The sequence below is a fragment of the Trachypithecus francoisi genome, unplaced genomic scaffold (assembly GCF_009764315.1).
Source record: "Trachypithecus francoisi isolate TF-2019V2 unplaced genomic scaffold, Tfra_2.0 Lachesis_group21, whole genome shotgun sequence".
NCBI classification, from domain to species: Eukaryota; Metazoa; Chordata; class Mammalia; order Primates; family Cercopithecidae; genus Trachypithecus; species Trachypithecus francoisi.
In genome coordinates this window covers 21754174-21775551 of record NW_022681467.1, presented here as the reverse complement: position 1 = coordinate 21775551, position 21378 = coordinate 21754174, and the positions used below count along the sequence as shown (strand labels likewise).

The 21378-nt window shown below is 43.5% G+C and overlaps 1 protein-coding gene across 12 annotated transcripts in view; it reads right to left on the bottom strand.

Annotated features, from left to right (window-relative positions):
- Positions 1-21378, bottom strand: part of SLC23A2 (solute carrier family 23 member 2) — a 150114-nt gene that overhangs the window by 92113 nt on the left and 36623 nt on the right. The window contains exon 1 of one of the 12 annotated variants that reach the window (XM_033185719.1): positions 3926-4497. The exons of 10 other annotated variants lie outside the window; for them this stretch is intronic. The gene's annotated coding sequence lies outside the window, so the exon portion shown is untranslated. Of the gene's footprint in view, positions 1-1160; positions 2511-3925; positions 4498-21378 lie in introns of those variants that run through there. One more of the 12 variants, XM_033185721.1, reaches the window with a different exon arrangement.

The following is a 21378-nucleotide window of genomic DNA, read 5'->3' as shown; positions in this document are numbered from 1 at the left end:
ATGATGGCACTGACGACAAAATATCATCATATTCCCCTGCCACAATGATGGAGAGAGTACCCAGAATCGCAGCAGGAGGGTGGCCTTATAATTAATTCAATAATCTACCAGAGCCCTAAACCAAACTACCTCCAATGACTGCAATGGAAGAAATCTCCTTTGCACCCTAATGTGCCATCTCAGCCTTCTGTCACTGTCTTGGTTTGTGGACTTAATTCTTTTAAGAGTTGGAAATGTTTTAAAGGAAGTCAGATAAAACCTGGATTTCTGAGAGGGAATCTAGGTACCACTGCCAAGTTCCATCTCAGAAACCAGTTTCCACCTGTAGCAAGCACCAGGAGTAATGATCCCTTAGAGGCCACTCCCAGCGTCCCAAGAGGGGCCCTGACAGCAGCAACCCTGCTCCGACGGTAGGAAAGAAAAGGGTCCCTGGGCAAACACTGTACTAGTTAGGAATAACCTAAAAATGGGTTCTCAGGTCCTCATCAGTGGGCCAGAGAGGATGCAATGCCACTGGATAAACGTGGGAAATTTTCCTGAAACATCCGTGGGGTGAGTTGGGTGGGGAGGTCATTCCTAACTGACAGCAAATAGTTTATGATGCATAAAGTAAAATGCACAACTGACAGAATGAAACAAGAGTTAAAGAATGGACTCTGCCTGCAGAAGATCCCTTCAGTCTGGCCCAAAGACTTGGTCGCAGAAGCACTGGTATAGACAAGCTCTAGTCCCAAATGCAACGCTAAATCCTAAAAAACCTCCTGAATCCAACCTGAGACACATCATTTTGCTGACATTGAATTATGCATGAGCCATGAAAGGTGATGGTCATGGTATCTAGGTGACACCATGGTATCTAGGTGACACTCATTTGACTGCCTGTTCAGAAGAGCGATGGAGTCTGAGAAAGTAAAATGTCAGAGTGGTGGATGCTTTGTTTGTTTGGGGGTTTATGATACAAAGTCATCTGCAATCCTTCTTTTTCTAACCTAATGCTATAGCAAACAGATGCTACAGGGCCTGCTGTGCCTGGTATCTTGCAGCAGCAGTTTTCTTTCCAAAACTTTATTTAAATAAAATTATAACAAGACCATCTTAAGCCTCATCATCCTGGCCATTTCTCCTCGGTGCCAGGTGCTGCCCACACTGCCCACACTGACCTCCAGAGTTCCCAGGTCTGGGCTCAAGATGCCTCCTCCAAGGAGCACTCCTGGGTCAGCTGTCCTTCTGTGTTTCCATGGTTCCCAGCTTCCCGTACACTCCCCACCAGAATGAGATGGCAGCAGGGACACAGTGTCCAATGCATAAAAGGCATTCAAATACTTGGAGAATCCCTGACTCGTTCAGGGAAATCTTGTGGCTGGGACACGAAAGGGGAAAGAAAGGGAGGGGCAGTATAGCAAAAAGTGCAGCCTGCATGACAAAATTAAAATATGAACATATATTTTAGCAAACTAAAGCAGAACAAAGATGAGTTTTATTGCATTTATTTCTACTACGTGATTTAACACATCACTTTTTGCACACATGGTGCTTTTTATTTAAACACTATTTAAAATGTATTAATCATCAGTCATCACAGGAGCCACTGAAAAGCTAATTTTATATGGAATTTTTACAACAAGATAAAAACATGTGCATAATGAACTATCAAGTCCCAGACACAAACATGGTTTCACTTAGCCCTTACAAAAATTCTGGAAGGGGTTGTTATTCTCTCCATTTCACAGATGAGAAACGGGGGCACAGAGAGGCTGATTTATCTCTGCACAAAAGCTCAGGGCCAATGTTGCGGGTCCAACAATCATTCTGAGAAGACAAACATTGCTCGTGTTACCTTCCAAGCTAAGAAAACAAGGCTCTGAAGAAAACGCCCAAAGACCAGAACAGGCCTGAGAAGGTCATATCTAAAGGTCATTCTGAAGGAAGCCGAGGAAAACTTGTGAGTTACTTTCAGGGAATAGAAAGAATGCTTTCTTCTCTTCCAGGTCTCCAGATGCCTTTTGTCATTTGATGCTCCCCCTGGCTTGCCCAATACAAAAACCTTGGGGGCTTGGGTATCTTCAAGGAGATGGCTCTGCCCTGCTGATTCAGCCCCACTGTGTCTGGGATCCCTGCTCCATCCTCTTTCCAGCACAGCCCCTGAAGAGGAAGCCTCCAGCAGGACATGTGGTCACCTCCAACTACTGTTGCCCGAGCTGCCCCTGCTGGGAGAAGGCAGGCTCGGGTGCTGGGAGAAGCATCTCAAATAACTCAACGGACTCACCAGACCTCTCTCTGATCTGCTCTTCAGACCACATCATTCCCCAAGGGCCAAAGCCAATTTCCTTCTTCCACCTGAAGAGAAACGTCCAGTTCCACTTTGCCTCTATTTCCTAACTACCCAATTATGCCTGCTCGGTTTTGCTGGACTTTGGCCCATCTATTCAGTCCTCTCAACACCACCAGCTTTCCTGGTCTCATCCGGAAGACATTCCATTTGCAAATCTCTCTTGCATATCGTTTCTCCCCACCACACTCCACCCCTGCTCCCCGCTAGTCCAGTATACCAAGAGTTCCTCTTCCCTGGAGACTCTCCCAAGATAAGGAAAAGGGAGCTCTGATGGATTCACCTGCACTGATGGATTGTCTAATGGCTGAAGAGTGGGTTTGCCTAAACTGCATTGCAATTATCTGGGGCTGGGACACTAATGCTTCCCCAGGCTAACACCACATACATGGTGATCGAAATTATTGCAAAGCTTTTCCCTGATCTTCAATAAATGGGAGGCTTTAAACATTCCATGCCTATATGTTATACATTCTTTTTCCTGGAAAGGAGTGTGTTCTTCCTAAGCAATTCATTAAAAATACATCCATTAAACACAGAGACTGCAATCACTTAATATTGTATGCTACAGATGTCTTGCTTTTTTTGGTGTCTGAACCTGACATTTTTTAATAACCCAAAGACCTTAAAAAATTAAAAATATTATCTGCACTCAGCTATAAGAGATTCTAGCTCTCCAAGAAGTTTGTTTCACTTATATTCTTTTTTGGTTGTATACTTACTTTTCATCAAACTCCTGAAACTCCACATAGAAGGAAAACATAGGCTGGGCACAGTGGCTCACACCTGTAATCCCTGCACTTTGGAAGGCCAAGGCAGATGGATTACCTGAGGTCATGAGTTCGAGACCAGCCTGGCCAACATGGCGAAACCCCATCTCTACTAAAAATACAAAAAAAGTAGTCGTGGTGGCGGACACCTGTAATCCCAGCTATTTGGGAGGCTGAGGTGGGAGAGTTGCTTGAACCTGGGAGGCGGAGATTGCAGTGAGCCAAGATCGTGCCATTGCACTCTGGCCTGGGTGACAGAGCAAGACTCGGTCTCAAAAAAAAGAAAACATAAAAGAACACACAGCAGAGCTTTGGCAATCCTGGCACTGGATTGGACCTTGAAAATAAATAATTTACTTATATAGTTTTTATTTTATTTACTCTGAAAGGTAAATAAGTACCTGAAAAACACAGAAATTTTACTTGCTGCAGATAAGTTTTTATTGTTATTCTCTCTCACATACCTAAGTAAGGGCACTGTCTTCTAAGAATTGCATAAATGTTAATGTTCAGTTTTTTATATTTAAATTATGTCTGACAGCACTAAGAAACCCTTTGGAGATTTTCTAGTAATGCAGCTGTGCAAAACTGGGGACTTCTCATCCACCTACACAGGCACAGTTAGTACACACACACACACACACACACACACACACAGAAAGAGACATACATGTAGAAAATCAGAAACATCACCAGAGACACACTCAGATACTCACACGGACACAGATACACGCAGACGCGAATGAACACAGACACAAACAGATATTAATCAATCTGTGTATCCTCACAACTCATTCCCCAAAGCAGAACCGCCAAATGGCCTTACCTTCAAAGTGAAACTCCACCCTTCCACAGAAATGTCCTCTAATCAGTGCCTCACCCACCACTTCTGTGCTGGTGTCTGTACAACCCTGAGACGGTCCTGGTACTCAGCATGAGACACTCTCAGGTGCTGAAGGAATTCAGCTTTTATAACCCACACAGGCTGGCCAAAATTGTATAACCGCACCACCTCATCAGAAATGCTATTTGTGTTACACAACAGCCACCATCCGGTCACAAACGTTACTGCATGCCTCTGTTCCGGTCTCCTTAACATTAATCTGTATAGCCAGTTTCTCCATGGCAGGCTGGATAGCCTATTGTAGAAACCAAGCAGCTGCTGAGAATATATGTCTCAAACCTGCACTAACAAGGAAAATTAAAACCTATCTTTATAAACCCTGCGGTTCAGATGAATAAGTCCACCCAGGCTGCTTCCAGCTCAGTGAAAAGGGGGGTTAATTTTACTCCCTGGTAAATTTCCATTTCCCCAATCAGGGTCCAAAGACAATTGTTTTCAGAGCTCAAAAAAATTCAGATCTCAAGGTAGGAGCTCATCATTAAAAGGCAGGAAAAGCCAACAAATAACTGTCACATTGGAGAGCTGACTGCTGGGGTCCAGTTCAACATGGCATTCAGCATTCAGGTCCCCACTGATTCCTACCAAACAGTGGAAGTACCCATGAAGACAAAAGTGGCGAAGGCACACTGACAGTCTAACATCAGGACTAGGAAAGAAATCACACCTGTGGCCAGACTTTGCCCTTCCCAGTCCTGACTCCAGGCCAGGGCCTGCCAGGAACCTGGGCAGTGGGCACCCTCTATCCTGTGGAATATGCAAATACCTGCCTCCATCTCCCTAACACCAGACTGCCCTTCCCAAATCCAGAAAGGGAACTCGAGGCTCAGATGACAAACAGCCAGGCAGAAGGGGCATCCACCATCAGCAAGGGACATCTTAGAAATGGGAGTCCCTGAGATAAAGACAGAAAAAGAACCAGGACAATTCCTGGAGAAAAGCAGCTGTAAGTATTCCTCATTCACGGAAACTTTGAGGAGCTCAGCAGTGGGGTAAGAGGATGACACCACCTGACCAGAAGTGATGCCTCAGTAGAAACTGGGGAGAAGGTTGGGAGCAAGGCGCTTCAACTGCTTAGGGCAGGAGACCCACCACCACAAATGCCCAGAACACAGGTCAGCACATGACACATCCAGCCCATCAGCTCAACACATCTAGAGGAGCCGAGAACTGTATTCAGGACATGCTGTGAAGACTAACATCAGAGAAGATTTGTTGCAGGAGCCAAAAGAAAATTAAAACAAAAACAAACACACACAAAAAAACCCACAGTTGGACTAAAGAAGGAAAAACATTTTTTAAGTTGGTATGTTTTTTAAAAAGGAAACAAGATTGACAATTATATGGAGAAAATGAATCAAGAACAAGAAGCTGAGGTAGGGAAGAACTGTAGGGAAATGAAGAGTCAGCATTAACTCAAAAGCAAGCGAGAGAAATGGCGTCACAAAAGACTGAAACGGAGGTGGGTGACAGACCTGAGAAACTCTGAGAGACAAGGAAAAGTACAGAAAGGCTAAGGCTATTCCGAGACAGAGCTGGGCAGGAAAAAGCAAAGAGCAAGGCCAAACTGTGACTCATCAGTGTCTTTCAAGCAGACTTAGAAACAAAAGGGGTAATGAAGCCAGTTGTGCTGTACGATTCCATTTACACAAAACGTCCAGAGTAGGCAAATCCACAGAGACAGAAAGTTCATCAATGGTTGCCTGGGGCTGGGGTGGGAATGGGAGTGACTATTCATGGGTTTTAGGATTTTTTGCAGGATGAAAAAAAGTGCTAAAATTGTATTGTGGTGATGGCTGTACAGCTTTGTGAATAACTATATACTAAAAACCACTGAATTGTATATTTTAAGATGATGACTATCATGGTGTGTAATACACCTCAATAAAACTTTTTTTAAAAAAACAAATGAGGTCGGGTATGGTGGCTTACACCTGTAATCCCAGCACTTTGGGAGGCTGAGGCAGGCGTGATCACCTAAGGTCAGGAGTTTGAGACCAATCTGGCCAACACAGTGAAACCCCATCTCTACTAAAAATACAAAAATTAGCTGGGTGTGATGGCACGTGCCTGTAATCCCAGCTACTTGAGAGGCTGAGGGCAGGAGAATCGCTTGAACCTGGGAGGCAGAGGTTGCAGTGAGCAAAGATTGCGCCACCACACTCCAGCCTGGGTGACAGAGCAGGACTCTGACTCAAAAAAAGAAAAGAACAAATGGAGCAGACTTAAAGAACCTAATATAAAAGATATAGACTAAAAAATTATTCTGAGATTAAGAAAAATCTGAGCAAAGGGACTACAAGGGCATTCTAGGTTCATGCAATATCACATACTTGGACACACCCTAGCAAAATAATTTAATCACAGGATGAAAGAATCGTAGACACATCCAGGGAGAAGGAGAAAATGTTTGATTTGCTTAAATGTTAGCCTGAATTAAGCTTAGCTCCTGGGTTGTCCACAGCAGTATTAAATGTCAGAAGACAGTAACATAAACACAAACTGAGGGAAAGGTCTTACCAAGGAATTTTACACCCAGATAAGGTGCCCTTCATGTGTGAAAGCCAAACAAGACAGTTTTAGATGTGCATAAGCCCAAAAGAAAAGGAGGGAAAGAAAGCCTGAAGCTGTATCCAACTAGGTTGGAATATAGAAGTGAAATTCACAGAGGCCACTAACTAGTATACAAGGCTGCTAAGCACGACGCTAAAACCATCAAGGTAGGGACAAAGCTAAATAATGAGTGTAAATCTGGTTATAAAACTTAATGCATAAGCCAAACTGCTCTCTAAATATATGCTATATAAGAAGTGTAATTAAATAGGCCAGGCACAGTGGCTCAAGCCTGTAATCCCAGCACTTTGGGAGGCCAAGGCAGGTGGATCACAAGGTCAAGAGCTCAAGACCACCATGGCCAACATGGTGAAACCCCACCTCTACTAAAAATACAAAAATTAGCTGGGAGTGGTGGTGCCTGCCTGTAATCTCAGCAACTTGGGAGGCTGAGGCAGGAGAATCACTTGAACTCAGGAGGTGGAGGTTGCAGTGAGCAGAGATAGCGCCACTGCACTCCAGCCTGGCAACAGAGACTCCATCTCAAAAATAATAATAATAAAATTAAATTAAATACAAAAAGAAATGTGATTAAATAAAGCAGACAGAAAAGATTACATTAATAAAGACTGAAAACAGACAGTAAGAAGATGCTAAAGCCCTTCTCCCAAAGAGAAAGAATCATAGATAGGCCTTAACTATGACAATTAGAGAAATGAGTTTTTTTTTGTTTGTTTTTCACTTAAAACCAGTATTAGAATTTGAAACAGAACACAAACTAAAACACAGCTAGACCTATAAATGAGTTAAACCCATTTAATTAAAAATACTCAGATTGCATCAAAAAATAAATGCCAGCCGGATGCAGTGGCTCACACCTGTAATCCTAGTACTTTGGGAGGCTGAGGTGGGCAGATCACTTGCGGTCAGGAGTTCAAGACCAGCCTGGCCAACATGAAGAAACCCCATCTCTACTAAAAATACAAAAATTAGCTGGGTATGGTGGTGCACACCTGTAGTCTGAGCTACTTGGGAGGTTGAGACAGGAGACTCGCTTAAACCCAGGAGATGGAGGTTGCAGTGAGCTAAGATTGTGCCACTGCACTCCAGCCTGGGCAACAGACAGAGACTCTGTCTCAAAAAAATAATAAATAAAAATAAAATAAATGCCAAGTTAGACCTTAAAGTGAAAAAAAGTAACACTAACGCTGCCTTATTATTTTTTAAATGTCAGACACAGTGGAATTCACGCCAAAAAGTATTAAGCAGGAAAAAGGAGGTCATTTTACATTGCTAAAGGATAAAATTCACAAGAAGAATATGATGTCAGTCTTTACATTCTGAACATTCTTTCACTGAAATAAAGCCCATAATGGCTAGAAATAGAGAAGAAATGACCAACACTTCATAAACATCTCTCTCTCCAAGAAGATGGGGTAGGGAGGATATACAAGCATAGGCCCCATGTCCATAATTAATTTTATTTTGTATTGATTACAGAATCTGACCAATAAAATGAATAAGGCTAATATAATAGATATCAAACTTTGCACCCCACAGAAAATAGCTTCATTTTCAATGGCTAAAGAACATTTACGAAAAGTGACCATCTATCATGCCACAAGCAAAATTTCAAACCCCACAAAAAAAGGAACATTTCAGCTGGGCGCAATGGCTCATGCCTGTAATCCCAGCACTTTAGGAGGCCAAAGCAGGTGGATCACCTGTGGTCAGGAGTTTGAGACTAGCCTGGCCAACACGGTGAAACCCCATCTCTACTAAAAATACAAACAATTAGCCAGGCGTGGTGGCGGGGGCCTGTAATCCCAGATACTCGGGAAGCTGAGGCAGGAGACTTACTTGAACCTGGGAGGCGGAGGTTGTAGTGAGCTGAGATGATGCCACTGCACTCCCGCCTAGGCAACAGAGTTAGACTCGGTCTCAAAAAAAAAAAAAAAAGGAACGTTCCTATTTCTCATTGCCTGATCACAATGCCAGAAAGAAATAAAAATAATCAAGAAAGTTTTTAACAACTTCCACTTTAAATCTTTTTCCTAAATAACCATTGACCGCTTTAAATCTTTTTCCTAAATAACCATTGAGTCAAAGGAGACATTGAAAACTATAAAAATATCACCGGGCGCGGTGGCTCAAGCCTGTAACCCCAGCACTTTGGGAGGCCGAGACGGGCGGATCACGAGGTCAGGAGATCGAAACCGTTCTGGCTAACATGGTGAAACCCCGTCTCTACTAAAAAATACAAAAAACTAGCTGGGCGAGGTGGCGGGCGCCTGTAGTCCCAGCTACTCGGGAGGCTGAGGCAGGAGAATGGCGTAAGCCCGGGAGGCGCAGCTTGCAGTGAGCTGAGATCCGGCCACTGCACTCCAGCCTGGGCGACAGAGCCAGACTCCGTCTCAAAAAAAAAGAAAACTATAAAAATATCTCTACATGAAAGAAGAAAAAAATAAGCAACAAAATGTACTAAGAAGGAAAAAAGAAATTAAAGAGAAGAGAGGAAAATTAGCTAGAAAATAAGCAACAAAACTGATAAATTTGATAAACACATCCAAAAGTGTTCTTAAGCCTCCAGAGGTCGAGAAGAGCAAAGACCTTCCCCTTAAACAGGCACCAGGCCTAGGTGGTTTTGCAGGCAAATATTTCCACAGCATCAATATCCACAATATCAAGGCACAGTCACACTCCATGCTACTCAGAGAGCTCCAAAGCACTGGAAAAAGATGAGAAGCTTATCAAAATCCAGTATAACCCTGATCCAAAAGTTGACAAAGTACAAGGAAAAGAGAAAAGCTAGTATTTTTATAACTCACATCAACAGAGAGGAAGAAGAACCAAGGTCAAAAGAAACCAAAAGGGCAGGCCAGGTGCAGTGGCTCATGCCTATAATCCCAGCACTTTGGGAGGCTGAGGCGGGTGGATCACCTGAGGTCAGGAGTTTGAGACCAGCCTGACCAACATGGCGAAACTCCGTCTCTACTAAAAATACAAAAAAAAAGTTAGCTGGGCCTGGTGGCGCACGCCTGTAATCCCAACTACTCAGGAGGCTGAGGCAGGAGAATTGCTTGAACCTAGAAGGTGGAGGTTGCAGTTAAGCCAAGATTGCGCCACTGCACTCCAGCCTGGGCAACAGAGCGATACTCCATCTTAAAAAAGAAAAAAAAACAGAAAGAAACCAAAAAGGCATAAAACTAAATGTCAATTTTTGAATAAAACTCTTAGCACATTAGACATAGAAGAAAAAAGTCCTCAAAAAGAACCCCAATCTCATACCAAAGGCAATGAGATACATAACCCGAACAACACCCTGAAGGGTGCCCTTTAAAGACAAAAATAGGAGTCTGGTGGGTGGCATTATAGAAGACTGTTCTAGAAGTTCTAACCAGGACGATAAGAAAAAGATTTTGGGCCAGGCGCGGTGGCTCACACCTGTAATCCCAGCACTTTGGGAGGCCGAGAAAGGCGGATCACAAGGTCAGGAGTTCGAGACCAGCCTGGCCAATATGGTGAAACACTGTCTCCACCAAAAATACAAAAGTTAGCTGGGTGTGGTGGCGTGCGCCTGTAGTCCCAGCTACTCAGAAGGCTGAGGCAGAAGAATGCACTCCAACCTGGGTGACAGCAGGATATTCTGTCTCCAAAAAAAAAAAAAAAAAGATTTTGTTTGGGCACAGTGGCTCGGGTCTGTAATCTCACTGTTTTGGGAGGCCAGAAGGATCACTTTAGGCCAGTTCAAGACCAGCCAGGGCAACATAACAAGACCTAGTCTCTATTTCAAAAAAAAAATTTTTTTTTAATTAGCTGGACATGGTGGTGCACGCCTGTGGTCCCAGCTACTAAGAAGGCTGAGGTAGGAGGACTGGCTTGACTCCAGGAGTTTGAGGCTGCAGTGAACAATGACTGCATCTCTGCAATCCAGCCTGGGCAACAGACCAAGACCCTATTTCTAAAATGAAGAAAAAAATTTTTGAACATTCAAATAATGGAAAAGGGAAAGCAAAAGAATTATTTATAGGTAATGTGTCTGTCTACCCAGAAAATGAATAAACACACACACACATACACACACACCCTAGAATAAGATACTTCAGAAAGATAGTAAGTTATAAAATGAATATACAAAAAATTCCCATACATGAGCACCAACTCCTGATTCCCGTCTCTTTAAAGTACTGTATAGGTTGTGCGCCATGGCTCATGCCTGTAATCCTAGCACTTTGGGAGGCCAAGGTAGGAGTAACACTTGAGTTCAGGGGCTCGAGACCAGCCTGGGAAACATACTAAAGCCCCGTCTCTACAAAAAATATAAAAACATTAGCTGGTTATGGTGGGGTGTGCCTTTAGTCCCAGCTTCTTGAAGGGTTGAGGTGGGAAGATCGCTTGAGCTTGGAGGTCAAGGCTGTAGTGAGCGGAGATGGTGCCACTGCACTCCAGCCTGGGTAACAATGTGAGACTCTGTCTCAAAAATAATTTTCTTAAGAAAAGTACTGTATATACAACATGTGCAATTGTGCTTTAAAAGAAAAAAATGGCTATGCACCAAGCAGTTTATGGTGGTAATCTCTAGAATACAGGGGTTACAGGTGTTTCTTGTTGTGTTTATCTACATTTTTAAATTTTTAGTAATGCCCCTCTCCTTATATTAGGAGGAAAAATTAGCAATAGCTCAATTCTTAGTATGTATGTATGGTTAGTAAACTCAGGACAGAAAATAGGGCAAAACAACTAAAATGCTAAACATGGACAAATACAAGAAAAAAACTTTTAAGTCTTCAAAAATAATTTTGCATTTGAAAATATCTAATCTGATTAACATAATCTCTGATTTGTTTTCCTTTTATGAATAAAATCTAAAATGTTTTTCTTTTAATTCCACATTTGGTAATCATCATTTTTGTCTTTCCAGATAGACATTGACATTTCCGTGCCCCTGCTATTGTAAAACTGAGTACAACAACAAAAGAGATTCAAGATTATCAGCTGGACAAAACCCACTTTGATTCTGTAATAAGACAAGGGGGTAGATGCTAGAAATGCTAAAAGCAAATACATTAACAGCACCCTCTAGTGTTATAAAATCTAACTGGCACTTGGTAGAAGTAGGAAATCTAAATGTAGTCTTTTTAAAAACCTCTTTTGGAAAATTTCAAACATACAAAAAAGTAGACAAAATGAAAACATATATTCATTTCATATTCAATTTGTTTCCAATTACTGACTGTTCTTATTATCGTAGCAACTTTATATTTCATTAAGAGGTATCAGAGGCAACCAAGTGTCTCCATGGGCCCTTCTCTGCCATTCGATTAGTAATTCAACTAATAAAATCCTTGGTTTTAAGTTGGGGCACACAACCAACTGAATTAATTAAGGCAACATTTCCCAGCCTCCCTTGCAGCTAGATGCAGCCAACCTTAGCCAACAGATATGGGTGAAAGTAAGCATAACCTCCCCTCTCCCTTCCCTCTTCTTACTGGCTGCAGGAACCACCTTGGACTATGTAAAAGAATCAACACTCTAAGAAGCCAAGCATGATGGCGTATGCCTATATTCCCAGCGTTTTGGGGGGCTTGAGTCAGGAGGATCACTTGAGGATAGGAGTTTGAAACCATCCTGGACAACATAGCAAGACCCCCATCTGTGCAAAAAAAAATTTTTTTTGTTTAATTACCTGGGCATGGTGAGGTGTGCCTGTTATCCCAGCTACTCAGTAGGGTGAGGCAGGAGGATGGCTTGAACCTAGGAGTTCAATGTTCAGTGAACTATGATCACGACACTGCACTCAAGCCTGGATGACAGAGCAAGACACTATCTCTAAAAGTTAATTTTAAAAATAAAAATCAATACCCTAGAAATTTTAAAGCGGGGGACAGACTATGTGAGGAAAACACTTCGATTGTGTCATCCCAGCATGTTACAGCAGCTAAAACTATACCTCCCCAAAAAAAAAAAACCAACAGGTCTGGTGCAGTGGCTCACGCCTGTAATCCCAGCACTTCAGGAGGCCAAGGCGGGCAGATCACGAGGTCAGGAGTTCAAGACCAGCCTGGCCAACATGGTGAAACCCCATTTCTACTAAAAATACAAAAATTAGCCAAGCATGGTGGTGGGCACCTGTAATCCCAGCTACTCGGGAGGCTGAGGCAGGAGAATCCCTTGAAACCAGAAGGCAGAAGTTGCAGTGAGCTGAGATCATGCCATTGCACTCCAGCCTAAGCAACAGAGCGAGACACTATCTCAAAAAAAAAAAAAGAATAAAGAAACCTGACATTCAGGCTGGGCACAGTGGCTCATGCCCTTAATCCCAGCACTTGGGGAGGCTGAGATGGGCAGACCATTCGAACCTAGAAGCTCGAGACCAGCATGGGCAACACAGTGAAACCACCTCTCCACTAAAAATACAAACATTAGCCAAGCGTGGTGATGTACACCTGTAATCTCAGCTACTTGGGAGGCTTAGGCACGATAATCGCTTGAACCCGGGAGGCAGAGGTTGCAGCCAGCCGAGATCGTGCCACCGCACTCTAGCCTGGGTGGCAGAAAGAGACTCTGTCTCAATTAAAAAAAAAAAGAAAGAAAGAAACCTGACATTCAGGCTGGGTGCGGTGGCTCATGCCTGTAATCCCAGCACTTTGGGAGGCCATAGCGGACAGATCACTTGAGGTCAGGAGTTCCAGACCAGCCTCCAGCAGGGTGAAACCCCATCTCTACTAAAAAATACAAAAATGGCCGGGCGTGGTGGCTCAAGCCTGTAATCCCAGCATTTTGGGAGGCCGAGACGGGCGGATCACGAGGTCAGGAGATCGAGACCATCCTGGCTAACATGGTAAAACCCCGTCTCTACTAAAAAATACAAAAAACTAGCCGGGCGAGGTGGTGGGAGCCTGTAGTCCCAGCTACTCGGGAGGCTGAGGCAGGAGAATGGCGTAAATCCGGGAGGCGGAGCTTGCAGTGAGCTGAGATCTGGCCACTGCACTCCAGCCTGGGCGACAGAGTGAGACTCCGCCTCAAAAAAAAAAAAAAAAATTAGCTGGGCATGGTGGCGTGTGCCTGTAATCTCAGCTACTAGGGAGGCTGAGGCAGGAGAATCTCTTGAACCTGGGAGGCAGAGGTTGCAGTGAGCCAATATCAGGCCATTGCACTCCAGCCTGAGCAACAGAGTGAGACTCCATCTCAAACAAAAAAAAGAAACCTGACATTCAAGAAAAAAATAATTGTATATTATGTCCATTCTAAGAATAAGAATTCTGACATTAAAAAAAAAAAAAATACAAAATCTGCAAAGAGCACTAGTAAGACATCACATTTGGAACAACTCTAGTTTCCAAATTTTTCAAAGGAAATACAAGATCAGTACATATTCTTAACCTGGGGAGTATGGTGGCAGAATAGAGGGTTGAAGTTATTTTTCTTCAGAGGAACCAAAGAGCAGGTTCATGGTAAAAGCTAAGCATCTGGGTGAAATGAATAAATTCATTGTTCACCTTGACTATCGAAAACTTATTAAATTGGCTTCTTTGGCAGATACTTAAAGCCTGGCCACTCAACCATAATCTCAAGGCATGATTCAGAATGTGTGCTGACAAGCACATACCACAATTCCAGCAATGAAGCAAAAACACTTCATCCAACTCTCAAAGCAAATCCACTGTGAAGACTGCCTGCACCCTTCCAGCTCAAGACTCACATACATTACAGTGTATCCTAGTTAGCAGGCTGCAGTAGAAGGGTTAGTGGTAAAGCATCACTGCACTGGCATCTGTACCCCTCACTGGATACCATGCATGGTGCTGTATGTGTAGGAAAGTCATTAACCAGTGAGCCGAAAATGCCTCTGTAAAGTAAGATTGCTGCCCTACTCCTGTAGTTTCTGCACTTCTGTTTTTAGTAGTGGAACGAGTATCCTCAAACTAAATCTTATTCAAAGCCTGGAGGGGAGGGGGAGAAATCACACCAGTAGGTGGATTAAAATGGAGGTTTAACATTCTTCACTATAAATGAAGAATGTTCATTTAACATTAAAATGGTGGTTTAACATTCTTCACTATAAAGTTTTAATACACATTTTCCAGAAATAAAACAGTCCAACTAGTAAATGAAAAATTCCATGTATTTCTCAGCAAGAAAATACATTTATCTAATTTTCTAGCAGTAGCTGCAAATATTTACTTTTTTTTTTTTTTTGAAACCGGGTTATAAGACTGGCTAATTTTTGTATTTTTGGTAAAGACAAGGTTTCACCATGATGCCAAGGCTGATCTCAAACTCCTGGGCTCAAGAAATCCACCTGCGTTAGCCTCCCAAATTGCTGGGATGCCTGGCCGAGTAGCTGCAAATGTTATGCTGTACTATACCATCTCTTCACTGTTTGGTTACCCTAACACAATGCTCTGATTCTGAATTAAAGAGAAAGAAAAAAAGATCATCCAAGAGCAAGAAGGGCAAAATTTAATTACTTTAAATAACTTTAAAATATAATCTGATTTTTAAATTTCATTCTTTGGATTAAAAAGCTGCATGAAAGGGCCAGGCGTGATGGCTCACACCTGTAATCCCAGCACTTTGGGAGGCCAAGGCGGGCAGATCACCTGAGATCGGAAGTTCAAGACCAGTCTAACCAACATGGAGAAACCCCATCTCTACTAAAAATACAAAAAAAAAAAAAAAAATAGCACATGCCTGTAATCCCAGCTACTCAGGAGGCTGAGGCAGAAGAATCACCTGAACCCAGGAGGCAGAGGTTGCGGTGAGCCAAGATTGTGCCATTGCACTCTAGCCTGGGCAACGAGAGCGAAACTCCGTCTCAAAAAAAAAAAAAAAAAAAAAAAACATGGTGTATGACATACCTATTAAAACGGTTAGAACAAAAAAAGACAAGTTACTGGAACCCTCATACTCTTGAGTGGGTATGCAAAATGGTACGACTACTTTGGAAAACCATTTGGTCATTTCTTATTAAGTTAAACATACGTTTCCGTAAGACCCAGCAATACTACTCCTGGGTATTTATGGCTGAATGAAACCTTATGTTCAGACAAGAACATGTACATAAATGTTAATAATGGTTTTATTTTTTATTTTTATTTATTTATTTTGAGACAAGGTCTCATTCTGCTACCCAGGCTGGAGTGCCATCACTCTCACTGAGTACAATCATGGCTCACTACAGCCTCAACCTCTCGGGCTCAAGTGATTCCCCCCACCTCAGCCTCCCAAGTAGGTGGGACTACAGGTGTGTGCTACCACACCTGGCTAATTTTTGTAATTTTTGTAGAGACAAGGTTTCATCATGTTGCCCAGGCTATTGCCTGGGCTCAAGCGAACCTCCCACCTTGGCCTCTGGATCACTGGGATTATAGGCATGAGCCACCATATCAGCTATTTTTATTTTTAGACACAGGGTCTCACTCTGTCACATAGGCAGGATTACAGTGACAGGCTCACAGCTCATTGCAGCATCAAACTCCTGACCTCAAGCAATCCACCCACCTCAGCCTCCTAAGTAGAGAGAACTACAGATGTGTACTGCCATACTCAGCTAATTTTTTTTTACTGTCATTGTTTTTGTAGAGATGAGGTCTTGCTATGTTGCCCAGGCTGGTCTCAAACTCCTGAGCTCAAGTGATCCTCCCACCTCAGCCTCCCAAAGTGCTGGGATTACAACTGTGAGCTACCATACCTGACCTCTAGTGGCTTTATTTATACTAGCCAAAATCTGGAAACAACATTTACCTTGAACTAGTAAACATCAACTAGTGAATATCCACAAACCACATAGCATATCTCTATTAAAACACAATTATCATTCCACATTCATCAGATAAGTCTAGAATAAGAGTTTAGTAATATGAAGTATTGGCAAGACTGTGAATAAACAGGAATTCCTCTATCATGTTGCCAGAGAAGAAAATTGGTTCAAATACTTGGGAGAACCACTGGTAATATTTAGTTGGTTGAAAATGTGTATGCACTATGATCCAGCAAGGCCAGTTAGCATACTCCACCCTCGAGAAACCCACCCAGGTGAGGACAATCATTCTGTTCATTATGCTATGTCAAGAGGAGAATATCTAAGTAAGTTATGCTACATTTAATCAATGAAATAAAATACTGTAGTTAAACGAACTCTAGCTACTTGTACAACATTTGGGAAAATTTTCCAGAGTGATTAAGTAGGTGGTAGTACACACACACGCACACACTAAATAGATCTACTATCCAGCTTTGTCCCCCAGGCTGGAGTGAGGTGGCATGATCTCGACTCACTGCAACCTCCACCTCCCAGGTTCAAGTAATTCTCCCTACAAGTGCGTGTCATCACTCCCGGCTAATTTTTTGTATTTTTAGTAGAGACGGGGTTTCACCTTGTGAGCCAGGATGGTCTCGATCTCCTGACCTCGTGATCTGCCCGTCTTGGCCTCCCAAAGTGCTGGGATTACAGGTGTGAGCCACCACACTTGATCTATCTATTTTTTTAATTACAAATAAGTTTGACACCCTCTTTAGCCCCCAGAGTAGGGCCTATTTAAAGCAAGCTTGTCCAGTCCTTGGCCTAGGACAGCTGTGAATGCAGTCCAACACAAATTCATAACTTTCTTAAAACATTTGAGATTTTTTGCGATTTTTTTAAGCTCATCAGCTATCATTAGTGATAATGTATTTTATGTGTGGCCCAGGGAAGCCAAAAGATTGGACACCTTTGATCTCAAGTGTTTTTATTTCACATAAGGACAGGCCACCAAGGACATGATTGGGATTCCAGCCCTGACTGTGCCATTGATGAGTTCTATCATCTTGGGAGGGGATTTAATTTTGGGGATGATTTAACCCCCTCCAAGTGTCATATCACTTCTAAAATACTGCCTTTTATGAAAACACAAACATATCCCCCTCAGCCAGAGAATCTCTATGCCACAGGGAGCGAAAAGCAGTTCTCATGTAACCTGATAGGAAAACTTATAGTATTTGTTCGGACAGTTCCACAGAGACCATCTCCAGTGATTGCCTCATAGCCTCTGTGGGTAGAGATGTATGCAGACAGTTGCCCTTACGCAAGGCAGCATGAGGTGAGAAGAGGGCAGGAAGTTGGGGGAGTGCTTATCTGATCACTTGTTTTCTTAATGAACTAAGAAGCAGAGGTCATGGCTGAGAGTAGAAATGCTGGGTATCTGATTGGACAGAAGTAGCTATGGAAGAAGAAAAATGACGAGAAAAATGATATTATTTAAAAAAAAAAAAAAATCAAAGTCCAGCTGAGCCCAGAACTCATAATGTGAAATAGAGCAAGTCACCTTGTTGTCTGGTTTCTCTCCAGCAGAGTTCAACCAGCCCAAAACAAAAAAAAACAAAACAGAATAGTAGGACCAGGGCCTGAGGGAGCTTGATAAGTTCTAGAGGCAGCTCAGAGAGGGAGGAGACCATTTAGTAAGATGGCAGCCACGTAATTTCCTGTGGCGTCCATAGCAGGTAAAAAGGACTGGGGAAGCAGGAGGAAGCTAGAGAGCACCACAGAGCTGGAGCACCAGGACCAATGAAGGGGAGAAATGAGAGCTAGGTAGGACAAGGTGTGTAGACACACTCCCAGCTCAGGATCCCAAAGTGCTGTCTGGGAGATGACTGGGCCTGGGAGAGGTGATATAAACTGGAAGTAAAACTCCCTGCAAAAGGTAAAGGGACAGTGAGATCTCATGACCGGATGAGCCAGCGACTGAGAGATGATGCTAGAAGACACAGTGGAAAGAAATGTGGCAGGCCAGAAGACAACATTCAAGGGGCATAAAGAAAGGTCAAGAAGTTGCTAGATGGCCTGGCGCAGTGGTTCACACCTGAATCTCAGCACTTTGGGAGGCCAAGGCGGGTGGATCATCTGAGGTCAGGAGTTCGAGATCAGCCTGGCCAACATGATGAAATCCCATCTCTACTAAAAATACAAAATTAGGCAGATGTGGTGGCACACACCTGTAATCCCAGCTACTCGGGGGCGCTGAGGCAGGAGAATCGCTTAGAACCAGGGAGGCAGAGGTTGCAACTGAGCCGAGATCACACCCCTGCACTCCAGCCTGGATGACAGAGCAAGACTCTCTCAAAAAAAGTTGCCAGATGATGGCAAAGAGGAAAAAGGCTTCAAAACTAACAAAAGTAGTTGAATTAAGGCTGAAGGACACAGCCTGCTTGCTATTCCCTCTACCTGGAAATACTGCAACACCTGGAGAATATAAATATCAATTCCTCAGCAAATCCTTTCCACACCCCTCAAAATCCAAATCACTCACTGCACTCTTTGCTATTCTCCCAAAGCAAGGAGCACAATTCATGCCAAATGTTCTTCGTTACCCAAAGCTATGCTTTTCTCAAGTTCATGAAGCCAGGGATCCATGTTTTCTGGGTCTATCCAGTTCCTAAATGGTGATCAGCAGAAGATAAGTGGAGGGTATATACCTAAAAATGTATCCAGCAAGCCACCAGGTCAGGAAAACAGGTGCTCTGGCACGCTGCCTTCAGGACCCCTTAGTCACAGCCACACGCACTTAAAGTAGTCTGCATGGCTCTAAGAATTCCTAAGGCTGCCATAACTCCTTTACTATGATTCTCTGTTGCCAGCAGGAATATGACCATATGTAAGCTTTCTTATTGAAAAATGTAAAAAAATCTGGCCATGGCCGGGCGCGGTGGCTCAAGCCTGTAATCCCAGCACTTTGGGAGGCCGAGACGGGCGGATCACGAGGTCAGGAGATCGAGACCATCCTGGCGAACACGCTGAAACCCCGTCTCTACTAAAAAAATACAAAAAACTAGCCGGGCGAGGTGGCGGGCGCCTGTAATCCCAGCTACTCGGGAGGCTGAGGCAGGAGAATGGCGTAAACCCAGGAGGCGGAGCTTGCAGTGAGCTGAGATCCGGCCACTGCACTCCAGCCTGGGCGACAGAGCGAGACTCCATCTCAAAAAAAAAAAAAAAAAAAAAATCTGGCCAGGCGCGGTAGGTCACGCTTATATAATTCCAGCACTTTGGGAGGCCAAGGTAGGTGGATCACTTGAGGCCAGGAGTTCAAGACCAACCTGGCCAGCATGGTGAAATCCCATCTCTACTAAAAATACAAAAATTAGCCAGGCATGATGGCACCTACCTGTAGCCTCAGCTACTCCTGAGGCTGAGGCACCAGAATCACTTGAACCCAGGAGGCGGAGGTTGCAGTGAGCCGAGATAGTGCCACTGCACTCCAGCCTGGGTGACACAGTAAGACTCTGTCTCAAAAAAAAAGCAAAAAATCAAAAAGGCAAAAATAAAATGTACCATTTATAATTTACACAACAAATTATAAATTTACTAAATAATTAACATTCCTTTAGCATGCAAGCACTTTGGATATACTGCTAGTAATAATTGCCCTAACTTTTTTATTTTTTTTGAGATAGGGTCTCACTCTGTCGCTCAAGCTGGAGTGCAGTGGTACAATCATGACTCACTGTAGCCTGGACCTCCCTGGGCTCAGGTGATCCTCCCGCCTCAGCCTCCCCAGTAGCTGGGATTGCAGGCACACGCTAATTTTTCTATTTTTTGTAGAGCTGGGGTCTCGCCATGTTGCCCTGGCTGGTCTTGGAACTCCTGGGCTCAAGCAATCCGACCACATCAGCCTCCCAAAGTGCTGGGATTATAGGCGTGAGCCACTGCACCCAGCCATAACATTTTTAGACGGTAATTTAACATCACCAAAGGCTCTAAAAATACACATAGCCTTTGACCTAACAATTTTACTCTTAAGAAATTTATCCTAGAAAATAATTAAAACAGGCTTAAATTTTTCATTTTGTGAGTGTTCATTAAAATAATGCTTAGAGTAATCCAAAATCAGACGGGAAAATATTAATGTCTAAAATAGAGGACTGGTTGGTACAACTGTGGGCACATTCTTACATGAGCATATTTCAGAGATTAAAACATGGGTGACTGACATGGCAACGTATGGAGTGCGTTATTAAACTGAGAAAAAGGCAGGTTTACAAAACAAACCTGATAATCCCATTTCAGTGTGTGCACACATGCAGAAAACAAAGGGACACCAAACAATTAGCCAGGTGTGGTAGCACATTCCTGCAGTCCCAGCTACTCAGGAGGCTGAGGCAGGAGGATCCCCTGCACCCTGGAGGTAGAGTTGCAGTGAGCCAAGATCACACCACTGCACCCCAGCCTGGGTGACGAGAGCAAGATTCTGTCTCAAATTAAAAAAAAAAGAAGAAGAAGAAGAAGACAAGAAAAAAAGGAAGGAAGAGAAGAGTAGAAAAGAAGAGAAAAAAAGAAAGGAAAATACCAAAATAGTAAATTATTATCTCAGATGATGGAATTATATGCGGTTTTTTTCCCCTTATTTTTCTACAGTGTACGTATGTCACTTTCATAATTCTTTTTTTTTTTTTTTTGAGACGGAGTCTGGCTCTGTCTCCCAGGCTGGAGTGCAGTGGCCGGATCTCAGCTCACTGCAAGCTCCGCCTCCCGGGTTTACGCCATTCTCCTGCCTCAGCCTCCGGAGTAGCTGGGACTACAGGCGCCCGCCACCTCGCCTGGCTAGTTTTTTGTATCTTTTAGTAGAGACGGGGTTTCACCGTGTTAGCCAGGATGGTCTCGATCTCCTGACCTTGTGATCCGCCCGTCTCGGCCTCCCAAAGTGCTGGGATTACAGGCTTGAGCCACCGCGTCCGGCCAGTCACTTGCACTTTCAGAATTCTTTTTTTTTTTTTTTTGAGGCGGAGTCTCGCTCTGTTGCCCGGACTGGAGTGCAGTGGCCGGATCTCAGCTCACTGCAAGCTCCGCCTCC